General features: G+C 62.1%; 1 long non-coding RNA gene across 2 annotated transcripts in view; it reads left to right on the plus strand.

Moving 5' to 3' along the window:
• The first annotated feature begins 9,160 nt into the window (after positions 1-9,160).
• LOC125616790 overlaps positions 9,161-14,867 on the plus strand; it is a 6,282-nt gene continuing 575 nt past the window's right edge. The window contains exons 1-2 of one of the 2 annotated variants that reach the window (XR_007347540.1): positions 9,161-10,888; positions 14,027-14,223. This is a non-coding gene — a long non-coding RNA (uncharacterized LOC125616790). The remainder of the gene's footprint in view (positions 10,889-14,026; positions 14,224-14,867) is intronic. The other variant, XR_007347541.1, reaches the window with a different exon arrangement.

Genomic DNA, 14,867 nt, shown 5'->3' on the forward strand with positions numbered 1-14,867 from the left:
TTATTTAAATTAAACAAAAGGGGGAAATGTTAGAGTCTGTAAACAAGTCAAAATACCACCTGGCATTTTGCCAGGGGAATGTTAGAGTTCGTAAACAAGTCTGGATGGTGCCTGGCAAAATGCCAGAGGGAGGGGTTTGAGAAGTAACAAAAGCCAGCCATTAAGTGTGGAGATTCCTTATTGGTTGACTGCTGTATGTAGTTTATGCTAATTAGATAAGCTGTGTGGAATGTGTAAATACTGCTCCTGTCCTGCAATAAAGGGCTCCCTCTCCTGCTGCATCAATCTACACAAGTTGTTCGTCAACCCCCCCCCCCCTCGGTTATTTTGCTGCAGCCGGCCTGCACCCAGCACGCCTGTGCCCATGCACGCAGACACGAAAGCACCCCATCCTCGGAGATTTTTTTTCCCTTAGAATTTTACATCCTACACGTTCAAATTTAGCAACACCCAGCTTGTTTTGTGTAGAAACTTTTTGCTAGTGAAATAGCACACAGCTACTTTACACTGCAATAGCATTTATGGTGAGGAGATCACACATACCCTGGGTTTGCTTGTTCTTATCAGGGTGCATGCAACCCACTCGACATTTAGACACACTTTATCTTCTACGCGTTTTCCTGTAGCAAGGTATGCATAGAACTTGACTGACATTTACTGTTGAAAGGCACAGTTCTGTGGCATCACATGCTCTTACAATATTGTATGACCATCACTGTCATTTGCTTCCAGAACTTTCTCCATCATCCCAAACTGAGATTCTGGACCCATTGAACACTAACTCCCCATATCCCACGCAGAGCTTGGATTTGCTGGAGGGAGGTTTGGGGACACTGGGTGAAATCGGGTCTGTAGTTCAGATAGTGTGTCCTGGCTGACTTTCTGGTGTGAACATTTTACAGAGATTATACAGGACAGCGATGCTCAGACCTTTTGCCTTCACAACACTTTCACTCTTGGAAAGTGTTGAGAACTCCAAAATGTGTTTATCTTGGCTTTTGTCGAGATTGATAGAATTAGAAATGAAAACTAGGAAAATCCTTTAATATTTAATCATTCATATAAAATAACAGGAAGCCATTCAGATGTCATAAATAATAGATGTCATAAATGATATCCTAATGAAAATGATCGTGTTTTTCAAAGCAGAACATTTTTGAAGCTCTCCTGCATGTTTGGCCTAATAGGGAGCAGTAGCTGGATGCTCACGTCTGCTTCTGCGTTCAACCTGCTGCCGGGCTACTTTTATTGACATCGAGGAAATCAATTGACCTAATGCCCAGGAGGGTCCCGTGCTTTGCCACGGCTGTTCCTCCGGCCTGAGGGAGGGGATGTAGTGACTAGAGGTTATTGTGGGAACTTGTCAAAACTTCTCCAAAATCCAACAGGAGGATGTTTCTTTTCTTTTCCTGCTTTTGTGCAGTGTACTTCACAGATCATACAAGTCACCTTCTGGAAGGGCACAATTCAAGGGTAGGCAGAGTATTCTCAGTTGCAAAACCCACATCTATTCTCCCCTGGGCTTCTGGGAGCACGTTTGAGGTCAGTGTGTTCAGGCCAGGGTCAAACCAGGAAAGCAGCCCTGTCCCTGGTCAGAAGACACAATGGAAAGAGGTGCCACATGGCCATTCCCTGAGGAAGGCACAAAGGGGCTGCCCAGCAGAGAGGGTGCCAGGAATGCCCGTGACGGACGCTCGGTGGGTAGGGCCATGCCTGTTGTCCCCCTACAGGCTGCTCCATGGCCTTCTCTCACTTGCCTTCACAAGTGCCCTGAGGTGAGTTCCCATCACCATGGGACACAGAGCCCTTCCCAGGGCTCCAGGGAAGAGTGACTTCCTCCACTTCCTGGCCTCCAGAGGCCCCTGTCCCTTGACCTGCGACTCCTTCTTTCACTTTGAAACTGGCAGTGCCTTCAGGTCTCTCTCTGTCTCTGACCTCCTTCCTCTTGAAGGACCCTGGGGATTCCACTGGACCCACTGAGGTCACCAGGTATTCTCAGGATTCTTGACCTGGTCACCTCTGTAAGGTTCTTCTGCCATGTGAGGTGATTTGTTCGCAGGTTCTGGGGACGAGGACGTTGACACCTTGGGACCATTATTCTGCCAGCCACCATGATCAGGAGGGTGGCACCCAGGGCGGATGACCGCCATGGGCTGCAGCGATGGGGGCTCCTCTCACAGCCCCGAGCCTCGGTGTCCCCAGGGGTGTAGAGGAGACAAGGAAAGGCCTAGCTCACCAGTGGTCAGAGGCTGGGCAGGTGAAGTATCTGCAGGTCCTCGGCGGGGCTGGCCCTAGGGAGTGTGGGTACAGTGTGTCCGTGCTGCCATCAGGGTGGGAGCCGCAGGGAGAGTGTGCTGGAGGAGGAGGAGGGAAAGGAAGGAGAGGAGGGAGAGGAGGAGAGGAGGAAGGGGAGGAGTTTGGTGGAGTGACAGGTGGGAAGTTTTCTGAGGCCCCAAGGGCTGCTGTGCTGGCTGTGCGGGGGCTGGGTGGGGGCCTTTGCCCTTGCAGCCCAGGGACAAGGTCTTGACAAGCTGCCAGGCTGCCCTAGCACCCACCCGGCCTGGGCTGCCCGGCCTGCTTCGGAATGGTAGACGTGCTGCCCTGGGGTGGGGCAGGGGAGGGCTAGTTGTGCCCTGGGCCTGTTGGAGACCCCCTTCTCCTGAGGACCTTGGGAGGATCTGGGGGCTGTGGCACAGAAGCCAGCCCCAGGGAGCTGTTCTGTCCACCAGCCATTGTGCCGGAGGCCAAGCTGGCCAGGGGTGGGGCGGGGGCTCCCTTGCTGACCACACAGCACCTACCCCAGACGCCCGGGCTGTGGGCTGCGGTTCTGGAGCCTCCCTGGGGCCAGCCTGTGCCAGTGAGGAAGGACTGAGCACTTAGACTGCAGGCAGAACAGCAGTCCATCTGTCCACTGCCCCTTCCTGAGTCCAGGGTTGATCCCAGACACAGGCAGGAAACATGCTAGGCACCAGGGAGAGCCAGGGGTGGAAGGGCAGGGCAGAGGCCCGAGCAGGCCGGTGCCACCAGCCAGAGGGGGTCTTGTGGATTCCACGGGTTATAGCAGGAAGGACTGGAGCTTCTGTTAGCGTGAGTCCTCCCCAGTGAGGGGCGTCACAGCGACAGGACCCAAGTTCCCCACCTGGCTGCTCCAAGTCTCAGATTCCCCTGCTGTAGAGCGAAGGGGCACTTATTTCAAAGCCAGGACAAGAGTGCTGGCCCCAGCAGGCTGTGTGACCTTGAGCCTTCCTTCTCACCTCTGCTGCGGGTGGGCACAGCCTGCCCTTGGCCCAGGAAGGCAGCTGGGGAGGCCCCGCCCCGTGCACTCCCCTGGACCTCAGAACTGCAGCAGAGCTGGCACAGGCCCAAGACCCCACAGGGGACACGAGGGCGGGAGAGCCACCCAGTGCCACCCAGGTGCTCCTGACTCTCAGCTCAGGGCTCCTGCCACCTAGGGGTGTACGTGTATGTGCTCATGTGGGCCTGTGAGTGCGTATTTGTTGTGTGTGTGCTGCGTGTGTGGGCGTGCGTGTTTGTCTGTGTGCACACACGTGAGGTTCTGTTCACTCTCAGGGATTGAGACCGTGGGCATCAGGTGCAAAGACAAAGGTAGGAGGAACAGCTGTCCTGGGCCTTGGCCTGCCTCCGCTGACCCACCGTCTGCTGAGGACCGGGAAGGCCCTGAGACCTTGAACTCAGCAGAGCCAGGGTCAGTGGGGCCAGGGAGCCTCTGCAGACCATGCTGCCAGCACCTCTGACCTTCTCTGCGGCCTGTTTCCTAACTTCCCTGGCTCAAGGGCATCTTGCCTGTGTCTCTTGGTTTCAAGCCATTCCAAGAGCCAGCTGCCGTGTCCTTGTAAGTCTCTGTGTCCCAGTGAGTTGCTACAGAATTTTCCCCTGCCCAGGGAGGGTGCCGAGGGCAGCCTGCCCCTGCTTGTGCCCTGAAGGGCTCTTTCCCTGCTGACCAGCCTCGATGGGCACTGGGCTTGTTCCCAGTGCCCTTCCTGGAGGCCCAGAGACCTCCTTTTTAAGGCTCGGCAGTAATTCCGACAGCATCCATTTCTCCACGATTGGCTTCATCCGGGAACAAAGATAGAATTGTAATGGCCTGTGGGAAAGGGGCACAAAGATTTTTTTTTCCTTCCTGATCTGAGCCCTGTCACCAGGCCAATGGGTCTGCCTGGGAATCCAGTAGCTTCTGGGAGCAGGCTGGGGCAGGTGGTGTGGGCAGTCCCCCAGGCAGGGCCTTCCTGGGGACATCCACCTGCCCCAGGTCATCTACACCTGAGAGCCTTGGGGTTTCCCGTCTCCTCCCCACGCCTGAGGTCCGGCCCTCCTGCTCCTGGCTCTGAGCTGCCAAGCTGGATTTCCCTGTCTCTGCTCAGGTCTTGACCTCTGTCCTCCCCCCTCCTGGCCTGCCCACTCTCCCGGGCTGTCCCCAGCACCTCCCGGGCTGTCTCCTGGCAGGCCTTCCTCCTGAGCTGCCTGCTGGGGCCTCAGCGGAGCCCCCAGTACTCTCTCAGCCTGGCCCCTCCTGCTTTCCGCCTCAGCCAGCTGCAGCCAGTGGCGTGGGAGAGGCCTCCACCCCATCACCTCCCCATCCTCACCTCCTCCCTGGGGCACCACTGCTCCCCACACAGACCCCCCTCTCCCTGGTGCGGCCTGAAATGTTCCCGGGGCTTCAAGGGGCTGCAGGGTAAGGCCTCACGTCCTGGTGCACTGCTGGCCCCGGGATGCCCTGTGCTCTGGGTGGCTTAAATTCTGCACCCTGACACGTAGGCTCGCCCCCAGGCAGCTCTGAAAGGCTGCTGGCCACACCCATCAGGGCCGGGGGAGGACTGGATGGGGTGAGGGAGAGCCGGGGGAGGAGCCAGGATGACAGGACTCTGGCTTGAGCTCCAGAGTGGGCTCAGGACCTTTGCCCTGGAGGGAAGATGTGGCTGGAAGTCTGGGCTGAAGAGGCCAGGGCTTTGGGCCCTGAGAGGGGCAGGGTTAGGAACCACGCTGGTGCTGCCAGCCTCACCAGGCGCTCCTCCGTGAACAGACCTGGTCCTGATGTCCCCGTAGTCCTCCTCGGCACCATGGGCTGACCCCTGAGGGCCATGTGACCTGACTGTGGTGGCCTTCTGTCTGTGGGGCAGGGGGCCTGAGAGGGTGGCCTGCAGTCGCCCCTCCCTGGTCGCCAGGCAATCCTTCCCTGGGGAAGACCCCCACAGCACGCCCACCACCTGTGCCCCAGCCCTGCCCGCCCTGAAGAGCTGAGAGTGTCCTCGGGCTTCTGCTCCAACTCTACGGAGTGCAGGTCACTTTGCCAGGGCTCCAAATGCCACCAGACCCACAGATCCCATGGCCAACATAGCCCAGGGCTGGCTTCTCCAAGGACAGGAGGAGACCTGACCTCAGGTACACCCCCTTGCTGGACGCCCTGTCCAGCAAAGGTTCAGTGTGGAGGTTGGGAGCCCTGGCTTCCAGCCCTGGGTGCCCTGAGTACAGCATGACCTTGGCCTGATCTTTGGACTCTTGGGGCCACGTCACACAGATGCTGAGCAAGGAGGCCCTTTTGCCTAGTGACTCGGATGGCTGTGTCCTGACAATCTGCCCACAACACCCCACTTCCTGCTACTGCCCTGCTCCTGAGGGGCCCCAGACCACCAAGAAGAGGCGTTGGCCAGTGCTGGAGGCCAAGGGCCAGCAGCTAGCACTTGGCTAACGGCCTCTGACTGGGCCAGACTAGCATGCACTCGGGGTGACCGTGTCACTCGGGCTGTCAAGGCCCAGCTTCTCCTGCCCATCTCTCTGTCTCAGGAGCTCCAGCATCCCCAGCGCCCAAGGGCCCCCTGCCCCCCCCCCCATGTGGTCACATGGTGGCTATTATCATGAACTGCCCAGGAAGGATCAACTACAAGATGAATTTCCAACTGAATCTGGCCAGAGGGTGACAGACGAGAGCCCCCTCTGTGGGGTGGGGAACGCTGGGTCCAGCATGCGGCTTCACATGTGGCCTGCTGACCAAGAGGCCAGCGCTGAGGACAGGCTGCCCCAGCAGGGGCAGTGCCTGGGACCCGTATCCTGCCGGGTGCAGCAGTATGGGTGCTAAAGCAAGCTGGGAACCCAGAGGCTGACCCAGCTGTCCAGCCCGGGTCTCTGTCCTGGCCATGCCACTGCCCACCACCAGCTGAATCTGGGGGCAGTCCGCAGCCTTGTCTCCAAAAGCCACACTCCTGCTGAACTCCTAGAAGCCTCTGGGTCCTCAAATCCTGCCCCACTGCCCTTCCCCTCCTGCATTTCCTGAGTGCAGGGACGTGTCTTCTCCTGGGAGGCTGGCTGCTGTCACCCTGCGCTCCTGGAAAGAGGCTGGGCCTCAGCAGGTCTCCAGGAAGGTCCCAAACACTGGCCTGCTGGCTCTGCCCCTGCCTGTGCTCTTGGCCCGAGCCCCTCCCCAGCCTCAGCTGCCTCCACCCCACCCCCCTGGAGTCTCTTCCCTCCTCCCGGGGCTCCCCCTGGGTGCAGAGCTCGCGCTCCAGCCCACCCACCTCCTCCATGGCACATGCTGCTCCCTGAGTCTGGAGCACACACTCCTGCCTCTGCAGCCGGGTGGCCCAGAGTACTGGCAAGGGCGTCCCTGTCCCTGGCAGAAGTGGCCCCTGCCCTGCCCCCTCAGGCGCGGCGTTAGTCCACAACCGGTCCTGTCTCCCAGGAGCCCATGTTGCTGGCCGTCCTTGTGCTGGGTGTCTGGGGTTGGGCTGGAGGGCTGGACGCCTCCAGAGCCCAGTCTGCCCAGCTTCCATGCCCTGCGGGAGAGCCGTGGGTCAGGCCTCGGAGGGCAGAGGAACTGGGAATGGGGGCCAGAGGCCCCGGCAACACCAGCCCTGTGACAGGGACACTGTGGGAAGGGGGAGCAGCCCTGAGTCCAGCTAACACCCCTCACCTGTCACTGGAGATGTGCCGAGTGCTACGGGGGCCTCCAGAGTCCCCCCGCCTCGCTGCAGGAGCTCTCCCAAAGCCCCTGCCCTCCTCCACCCTCCAGGCCGGGCCCACCCCTGTCCCCGCTCTCGGTCCCAGCTCCTGAGCCAGAGGGACGTCTACACACGTGTCTGGTCTCGGCACCATGCTGAAATCCTCCATGGCTCCTCTCGGGGACCCAGGGAGCCCAGGACCCTCTGGGGTTTGCCCACATACTCTGGCCTCGGGCTCTGAGCCTGCCAGCAGCCCCTGCCCCAGGGGGACTGTGCGTGCTTCTCCTAGCCCTGCACCCTACAGAGCCCTGAAGACACCCCTCCTCCAGGAAGCCCTCCCTGCCCAGTGGCGAGGGCACCCACCCAGCCCTTGCGTCTTCCCACGTCTGCCTTTACTCCGTGGTCCCTCCGGGCCCCTGGACGCCCCCTCACTGCGGGGAGGTGTGTCTGGGGTGCAGTCGGGACGCTGCCCTGGAGTCCCCAGGCGCGAGGCTGTTATTGCTCAGGCTCAGGGTGTGACTTGGGGACTGCTTCTCCCCTCGGGCCTCAGCTTCTCCATCCGAGACATGTGGAGCTGTCCCCCAGCACAGGGGCTGTGGTGGATGCTGGAGAGTGTGGCTGTGTCCCGTGGGAGCGTCCACGGCCAACTCTGTCACTTGCCCTGTTTGACCTTGGTTTGATGGCACCAGCCTCTTTCCTGGGGGAAAGGGGACAACAGAAGTGGCGTGGGCTTGGATAAGCAGGAGGGTTTGTAGAGGCTCCGTCAAAACTGGGCCTGCAGGAGGGGCCCAGAAACCCGAGCAGGGAGGTCCCAGGCTGGCCCCAGAGGGGTCCCAGCAGGGCAGGGGCCATGGAGCAGGAGGCAGTGGCTGCTCCCAGCCCCTCCCCCACTGCTGCCCTGGGGAAGGTTGCCAGCCTTCGGAGCTCTCTGCACTCCAAGGCCTCATGGCCTGGCCAGGTCCCCTGCATTCCCAGGCCCCTGTCACAGTAGGGCAGCCCAGCTGTCCCTGGAGCTGGCTGGCTGAGGTGGGCCCTGGGCCAGCCCACGTCTCTGCCTCGGCCCAGGAACAGCAGCCCCATGAGGCGGGGTCCCCCTGCACCCCTCCCCTCCTGCCACAGCGGGTGCCCAGGTGCCCCTCAGCAGCAGCACCTGAGACCCTTGGCCAGCACAGGCTTGGCGTGGATGAGCAAGCACTGGGGACGGGGCACGGACAAGGAGCTGGCTGCCACTTACCCTCACGGGCACTTCCCTCCTCGGCCTTGGCTTCCCCAGCCCCTGCCCTCGCCCACTAAGCATGGCACCAACACTGGCCTTAGCGGTCCAAAAGGGCCCCATCTGGTCCAACTGACTCCAGGATAGGCTGACCCCTGCTACATGGGACAAGGGGTGCAAAGGCCGGGGAACTCAGGGCCCTGGGGACTGTCCTTACTAGCCAGAATGTCAAGCTTTGTCAAACTCTAATAGCATTCCACAGCATGTGGCCCAGAGAGGGTGGGGGACTTCCTGGGGACACCTGGGGGGGGGCCTGCTGACCTCTAGACTCAGGTGGTGGCTCAGGTCAGATGACGGAGCCCAGTCCAGCTGCAGGTACTTGTGAGGGAGGCTGAGCACCTGGACACTGTGTGGTAGTGGGACCCAGCAGCATGGGGCTCCTGGGGGCTGGGCCGGGTGATCTGATACTCACCCCTGCTGTGCCCGTGGCCCCCAAGCTCCATGGTGCAGCCCTCTGGGTCTCCGGAGTGCACACCTGCCCCCTCACTCCACCCTGTTGCTGCCCCTGGGAAGCAGTGCGGACGGCAGGGGGGAGCTGCCCCCGTGCACAGCTGTCCAGGCCCATGGTCAGCACCCCCACCTAGTCAGAGGGGTGGGCTGGGCTGGGCATGGGGACCCATGGGTGGCCATAGGAAGTCTCAGGTCATTGCCAGAGGCTGTGGCACTCCTGTGGCTGGGAGTGCCAACACCTGCCCTGAGCCCAGTCCCATCCACCTGGGTGGCCTGGCCCAGGCCTGATCTCAAGAGGCTGCCCAACTGTAAGGAGTGCTTGGAGGATGGGGCTGGGGTCAGGAGGAGGGGCGGGGTCCTGGCAGGGTGACTCTGAGCCCATCTTGGGGAATGGTGGGTGCAGCAATGGCAAGAGGCTCAGGCTCACACTGAATGGGGAGGGGAGGGGAGGGATGGGCCAGGGTTGGAGGGAGGACTCCCATTCATCCTTCAAAGCCCAGACCCAGAAACACCTCATTTTTCTGACAGGTGCCCACTTGGGTCAGCTCTGTTCTAGCAGGTGCTGAGCATGAGACACAATAGCATTGGTCTCCTAGTGGTCACCAAGTTCACTGTCTGTCCAAATAGGAGTCTTGAGTCTGACCCCTTGCGTGGCCGGTGTCGCAGTTCTGAGAGGCAATAGAAAGTGTCCATGACCCTTGTCCTGGGTGGTGGCCAGGGCGTGCTTCTGGGCTGTACTCACGGCCTGCAGACATGCCTCTCTCTGTGGTTTGCTCCTTCTCTGCCCACATGCCAGGACTCGGGGACATCTGGGTACAGTGTGGTGGCAGAGGGAGAGTTGAGGGCCAGGAAGAAGGATGAGAGGTTGGGCCTCTGGGCCTGGAGGAGGCCAGAACAGGCAGGTGGCTAGTGATTCATGGAGGCTGGGGGTGGAGGCTGAGACAGAAGGCTTAGGAGGGGTCACCAGAGAAGGGGCAACAGAAGGACCCAGTATGAGTGCAGGCCAGACGCCTGTGCTCGGGGGGTGCAGGGGGTCTTCTGGGGCCAGGTGGAGGGCTGAAGAGAGGCTGCCTTGGGGCTGGGGGGAGCAAGCTGAGGCTGAGTGGGAGTCTGGCCTCTCCATTCCTAGCAGGTTGATCTCTCTGAGCAGCAGACCCTGCATAGGGACAGGTCCTGTGCTGGGTGGGGCAGCAGTGGCTCTGGCCTTGACCTCTTCAGCATGACCTTGCCCGGGCCAGTGAGGTGGCCTTGCCCATTGTCCCCCTGACCAGGTGCCCTGGCTGGGACTCTGCCCTGGATGTCAGGGTCTTTGGAGTGGCCCAGGCCACCGGGCCTGGCCTCTGTGTCCAACCTGTGCCTACATGCCTACCTTGTTTCCCAGGGATCAGGCCAGCAGCCGCCCTTGCTCCCTGCCCATGAGGCAATCTCGCTGGGCAAGGATGGCCCGGTGGGGTGAGCCCTGGCTCCATGGCTTTCCGTGCCTCCTGCCTGCCCAGCACAGCCAAGCCCCCCTGCTGCCCTTGCCCGCCTCGAGTCCATCCTCGTGAGCCCAGAATGCTCGGAGCCTCCTATGGCTGGGCGACCCCCTGGGGGCAGGTCTCCCTGAGGCCCTGGGAGGTCCATTATTCACCCAGTGTCACCCGGGTGATCAAGCTGGTTCCAACCACCACCCACCCTGACTGCCCACCACTACTGTGGCCAGGCTCACCAGCAGAGGGGAGCAGGGAAGGCCCTGCTCTGGGGCACATTGCTGGGTGACTCAGGCCTTGGCATGGATCTCGGGGTCTCGTGTCCTCATCTGGAGCACAGGGATACCCAAACGGCCCTCATCTGGCTGGACAGATTCTCCTTGTGGCCGGTGAGACCGTGAGACCACCCGCCCCGGCCCCCCTTGAGCCATGGGGAGCAGGGCTCTCCTTCTGCCCCTTCCCTCCCATCTCATCTCCTGCGGGGTATGACCTCGGGCCACAGCCTCTGTGGCCAGGTATGGGGCAGCCCCTCCCCTTTTCAGGGCGGCCCCTTGGGTCACCCAGTCTGTAGGAGCTGGCGTGGAGAGGAGGCAGGAGACAGGGAGGGAGGTGTGGCTGGAGGCGGGTGGACGGGCCACACTCACCCAGGATAGAGGTGAGGTCATCTGTTCTACAGATGGAGACCCGGAGCCTGGGAGGAGCAGTGGCCACCGTGGCCCAGGGCCACTGCAGGAGCAAGTCAGGTTGGTGTGGGTCTGACCCAGCCTATGGGGAGGGCTGGGGACGGCCGTGTTCTCGGGATGGACCCTGATGTCTTCCCTTCAGCCCTGGTCACCTCAGGAACAGAGCGTGGCACACCCCAGGGGTGCCGCAGGTGGAGGGGCACGGGACCCCTGCTCCGGGGTGGCTGGGCGGTCCGTGCTGGTCCCCCCTTTCCACTGATCCTGGGGTTGAGCAAGGGGGCTTCACCCGTCCTTTCTACTTATGGTGCGATGGATTTCACTGGGTTGTCCGGCTGCTCTTGAACCTGCCATCCTCCTGTCTCAGGGGTGTGCCAGCTCACAGCCTCACTCCTTTCCTTTTCCTTTTTTTTAACTTTTATTTCACTTATTTATTTTTATGTGGTGCTGGGGATGGAACCCAGGGTCTCACACGTGTGAGGGGAGTGTTCTACCCCAGCCCCAGCCCCAGCCCCTCAACTCCTCACTCTTGATGGATGCTGCTGGGCCAGGGGACTTCGGAGCCACCGGGCCTCCCCACCCAGCCATCCCTTTGCCACCTGCCACGTTTCCCCTGGTGCCAGGCGCCACCTGGTGGTGAAGTCGGGAGCCGCTGTGCCCCGGGCAACAGTGGAGAGCAGACCTTCAGGCCCACTCCACCCAGAGAGCACAGAGGGGTCCGGAGCTCCGCAGCCCTCAGGAGGCAGGGACAGAGGCCAGGGCTGGTGATGCCCTGAGGGGTTGGTGGCCTAACTAATGTGGCGTGGGGACAGAAGGATGTTTAACCCAGCCCTGGAAGGACTGGAGTCCCCGTGGGCTTGTGAACCCAGGACTGAGTGTGGCCCTGGCTGTGGTCTGTCTGCCCGCCTTGGCCAAGCTGAGGCCCAGAGCCTCCTGCCCCCAGCTCACTGCTGGCCAGGATCTTTGGGGAGGCCCTGCCTGGCTCTTGGCCACGTGTCAGTAGGACTGGGTCGGCTTCATGTTTAAGTGCCAGGCTCCGTCCAGTCCCGAGGCCAGGCTGGGGAGCAGGACTCCGCAGCAGCCAGGGCTTTCTGGAAAGCAGACATGGCAGAACTGGACATCTGTTCCTACCCTTGGGCGCCCAGTGCCCACCTTGAGGGCCTCTCAGCCCCCCCTAGTGCCCCGCCCAGCGCTGCGCCGTGGGCACCNNCCTCTGCTCCTGGGCCTGCCGCAGCCAGGTGCCCACAGGGCGGGCGTGCAGGGCACTCTCCCACCCCAGGGCCCAGGATGAGTGTGCCCGCAGGGGGGCGGGACACAGGAGATGCCCCACAGAAGGCATCTGGCTTCCTACAGGGTGGGGCCTGGGGGCAGCCCTGGGGCAAGGCCTGGTCCCCTGCTCTCAAGCTCAGGCCCTGGGCACCTCAGGCCCTGGGCACCTCGCGTGTGACGCGTCCCACCACCACTTGCCACAGACAATTACTAGCCTGGCCCTCTGTCCTCTGTCCTCCTGTCCACCCGGCCCCCTGCTGCCCTGCAGTGTCCCTCTACCACTGCCTCAGACCCGAGGACTCCAATGCTCTGCTCCCCACCATGGTCTGGGCCCATCCATCTTGGCCTGAGCCCTGGTGGCTGTCACCTTTCAGGGCCATTTGCCTATAGGACCCTCTTCCCTCATGGTGGCCAGTGAGGAGCAACCTCCCAGGCTGGGCTAAAACCCCATGATGGCCTCTGCTCTGGGGACAGCCACTGGTGTCTTTGAGAAATGGGGGCTGATACGGTCAGGACTGCCTGGGACTCTGGACAAGCCAAGGCCCCGCAGGCCTTGTCAGAGCCTTCAGTGGGCTCTGAGAGAGGACACTGGGCGGCAGCTCTGGACACCTCTGTCCAGGGACCTTCGGAGTTCAAGGGCTTCTCAGGGGTCTTGCAAGGGACAACGGTCCCGCCCCTGCCTGGGTTCTCGGGTTCCTAGGGCTGCCTGCGGCTCTCCCACGGGTCCCAGGCCGGGACCTCTCTGGGTCTCTCCCTCATGGCAGAGCTAGCCTGCTCCACCCCAGGGATGCCAGGGCCCTGTGGCTGGGCCTTCGACAGCTCCTGGAGGAAAAGGAACGTGTGTCAGGGGCCCACCGTGCGCTGTTAGCCAGGGGTCAGGCCTCTGTGGGCGACCGCTCCTTCCTCCTACCCAGCCTGCCTGCCCAGCCCCCTGACCCTTGCTGAACTTGTTGCCCGGGATCTGTCAGTAACAGTGCGATCCAGGTCTCTGTCTTCAGTCTGGGTTAGGACAGTGGGCACAGAGAGGGTGAGGGACACAGCACATCTGGGCCAGGGCTCTGTACTTCCTGCTGGACGGTTCCTTCTGCCACACCCTGAGGCTGCTCTGTTGTGTAGAAGTTTCTGGAGTGAAAGATCCACTGCCCAGAGTCCTAGCTGTTGGCAGGGCTCCTGGCGCCGGAGCTCAGCCTCCCTGGGCTGGGGCACATGGGCCCTAGGGGAGTGGTGCCTCTGTCTGGGGGTGACCTCAGACCACCTCGACTCTACCAGAGGCCTTGGGGTGCTCCCTAGGCCTCAGGCCCCATGGGGCAGTGGACCATCTGGCTGGACCCTTGTGGGTCCCTAGGTTCTACTGGGACCTCTGCAGACATTGCCCTGGGCTTCCTCACTCCCGATAACTGCCCCCACCCTGCTATGAGGGTCCCTGTCTCTGTCGGATCCCCCAGGGCACCTCTGGTGTCCTCTCCTGCGGGGCCTCCTCCCCCGGTGACTCTCAGGGCCTGTCCCTGGCCTCCCTGGGCTTGCTCCTCCTGGGGACTCTTGGAAGGGCCCCCACAGCTCCTCCCACTACCCCCAGCACCAAACTTGGCCCTTCCTCCTTTCTGCTGAAGGCCCAGTGCTGTGGGGCCTCCTCGCCCCTGCGCCGCCTCCTGGGTCCCCCCCCACCCCCCCACCCGTCCCTCTCTTCTCCCCATCTTCACCTCTCGGCCACCCCAGCAGCCGCCTGGGCCCTGACACGGCCAGCCTCCCCGCCAGCTGCTCACCCCCTGGAGCCCAGCTCCTGCCGGGCCCTGGACTCTGGTGGTGCCAACCAGGCAAGGGCAGAAGAAGGGGAGGCCCGGGCTTGGGGAGAGAGGTGCAGGTGGCGGGGATGTGCAGGGGAGGGGGAGAGGGAGGACAGGGGCCGCCGCCCGCCCTCTCTGCTTATTCCAGGAGGCCCAGGAGGTGGCGCTGTCTTCTCAACCAACTCAGACGTGCTGCACCGGCCCCTGGCTGGAGGCAGGCCCAGACGCCGGGCCCTGGGGAGGACAAGAGCTGGGACCAGGCCATCAGGGCAGCCCCACCACCTCCGCCCAGGTCGGGCCTGAGGGCAAAGCCGCTTCCTGTGGGGTGGCCACTCACCTGCCAAGGTGAACCCTCAGGTGCCAAGCAGGAAGGGCCCGGACCTGGCCCAGTTCCTGGGCCCAGGCCTCCCCCTGCTCCTCCTGGAGGCCTGGGCAGCTGAGCAGGCAGGATGGCTCCAGGACTTAGGAGAGAAACCTGGCTTCCCACCTGGACTCAAGCAGCGGGGGTCTGGGCCTGGTCCTGGCTGGGCAGCTCAGGAGGCCCTGGGGTCTTGGAGGGGTTGGAGGATCACGGGCACTGGCTGGCAGCGTGTGGATGGTGAACTTGGGCCAGCAGGCAGGGTGGGAAGGCGGCCACAGGGCACCTGGTGGCCTCACGTGTCCTTAGGCTCAGCAGCTGGTGCTCCTCCACTTCAAGAGAAAGGGACATGGGGCCCAGAGTGAGGCGGTCCAGCCACGCGGCCAGCCCTTACCTCTCAGACCCTGCCTGTTCCAGGGGGCAACGTCACCGAGACCATGCCTCCTAAATGCCATTAGATGGGCACAAGTCTGCCACAGGGTCACAGCCCTGACAGTGGAGGCGAGACCCAGGCCCTGGCCCCCAGCACCTGGGCTCCCAGGCTGCAGCCTTCCCCGTGCCACCCCTCTGCCGGAAGCCACCCGAACTCCAGGTCTTTAAATGACAGGCCATCCTCGCCCCTCCCCCACTC

Source organism: Marmota marmota, unplaced genomic scaffold (assembly GCF_001458135.2).
Source record: "Marmota marmota marmota unplaced genomic scaffold, marMar, whole genome shotgun sequence".
NCBI lineage: Eukaryota > Metazoa > Chordata > Mammalia > Rodentia > Sciuridae > Marmota > Marmota marmota.